Raw genomic sequence first — 2,173 nt, forward strand, 5'->3', positions numbered from 1 at the left:
CATGTGAGAGAGATACATCAATTGGTTGCTTCCCACACTCACCCTGACCAATGCTGGGGATTGAGCCTGCAACCGAGAGATACATGCCCTTGACTGGAATTGAACCCAGGACCCTTCAGTCCAAGGGCCAACACTCTATCCACTGAGGCAAACCAGCTAGGGCTATACCACTATTTCTTTTAAAAATATATCTTTATTGATTTCAGAGAGGAAGGGAGAGGGAGAGATAGAAACATCAATGATGAGAATCACTGATTGGCTGCCTCCTGCATGGCCCCCACTGGGGCTCGCCGAGCCCACAACCCAGGCATGTTCCCTGACTGGGAATTGAAATGTGACCTCCTAGTTCTGTGGTTGGCAAACTGCGGCTCGCAAGCCACATGCGGCTCTTTGGCCCCTTCAGTGTGGCCACGAAGTTTCAATCACACTGTACGTGTGCGCCCGCACGTGGTATTTTGTGGAAGAGCCACACTCAAGGGGCCACAGTTTGCCAACCACTGTCCTAGTTCATAGGTAGACCCTCAACCACTGAGCCAGGCCAGTGGGGCTATACCACTAGTTCTTAAATTTAAACATTGTCTACTGACTTCCTGTTATGATAAATATGGATTAACCTCACACTTTGTAGTTCCCTTCTTCCATTGGCCCTAAGTATTTTTAGCCTTAATCTGAGTTTATATACTGGCTATCTTTGTAATTTTAAGTAACATTTTTCTGTAGTATCTCTTGATTCATGGACAACTGTTAACATTTTGGGGGATATCATCCCACCATTTAGGAAGCAGATGGAATGTGGAGAGTTCAAAAATAACTAACTGGTCTTCTGGCTTCCTCTGTCTCCTTTTAATCCGCAAACAGTAAATATTCTCTTAAATTGGGTTATGTTGCTTCCCTGCCTAAAATTCTTCCATGGCTACCCACTCACCTAAGAAACTTGTTAGAAATGCAGTATTCTGCTCGGCCCTGGCCTGCTGAATCAAAAACTCTAAGAATTCGAATCAACTATTTATGTTTTAACAAGTCCTCCAAGTGATTCTTTTTCTTGTTGTTGTCGTTGATATAAGAGAGAATAGAGAAAGACAGGAAGAGAGAGAGAGAAACATAGATTTGTTGTTTCATTGTGGTAAGCGAAGTCCTGTGTATATGTATTATTTCACTTAATCTTCACAACTCTATAACTATCATTATTGTCAGTACAGTGCAGGGATTAAGAGTGAAGTCTGGCCCTGACCGGTTTGGCTCAGTGGATAGAGCGTCAGCCTGTGGACTCAAGGGTCCCAGGTTCGATTCTGGTCAAGGGCATGTACCTTGGTTGCGGGCACATCCCCAGTGGGGGGTGTGCAGGAGGCAGCTGATCGATGTTTCTCTTTCATCGATGTTTCTAACTCTCTATCCCTCTCCCTTCCTCTCTGTAAAAAATAAATAAAATATATTAAAAAAAAAAAAAAAGAGTGAAGTCTGGCCCTCACCGGTTTGGTTCAGTGGATACAGCAGCAAGCAGGGTCCCGGTTCCATTCAGGGCCAGGGCTTGTACCTCTGTTCCAGGCTCCGCCCTGGTCCCGGGCTCGTGCAGGAGGCAACCAATCCATGTGGTTCTCTCACATCCATGTTCTGTCTTTTCCTCTTTTCCACTCTCTCTAAAAGTCAATGGAAACATATCTTCGGGTGAGGATTAAAAAAAAAAAGAGTGAAATCTGGAGCCAGGCAGTTAGGATTTGAGTCCTAGCCCTCCCAACTCGGTGACACTGGGCCTCACTCTCTTCCGCGGTAAGATGGGGCAGGAGCAGCGCCTCCCCCTGAGAATCCTATCCAGGTGTCCCTACCGGGAGCTGCTGGGGAGCTAAGGGAGTGGTACCGAGTGCTCCGCACAGTGACCGGCACAGAGCAGGCCCCGAGCAAGCGCATTCCCGTTCCACACAGGGACCCAGACCGAGGCGGGAAGGGACCTGCCCAAGGTCTAGGTGAGCGACAGAGCCAGGCATCGGGCATTTAATCCCCTTTATTCTTCCGAGGCCGCGCACGCCGCAGACCCGGTGCAGCCTGCCCCGGCTCCGGGACGGTGGCCGGTCCCAGGCCCGCGGTCCCCGCCCCGGGGGTGCCGTGAGGTCCGGTCCAGGCTCCAGCGCGCCCACTGCATGGGCTGTGCCGCCTGGCGGTGGCCGGAGGGGGAAAA

Source organism: Myotis lucifugus, unplaced genomic scaffold (genome assembly GCF_000147115.1).
Source record: "Myotis lucifugus unplaced genomic scaffold, Myoluc2.0 scaffold_222, whole genome shotgun sequence".
NCBI lineage: Eukaryota > Metazoa > Chordata > Mammalia > Chiroptera > Vespertilionidae > Myotis > Myotis lucifugus.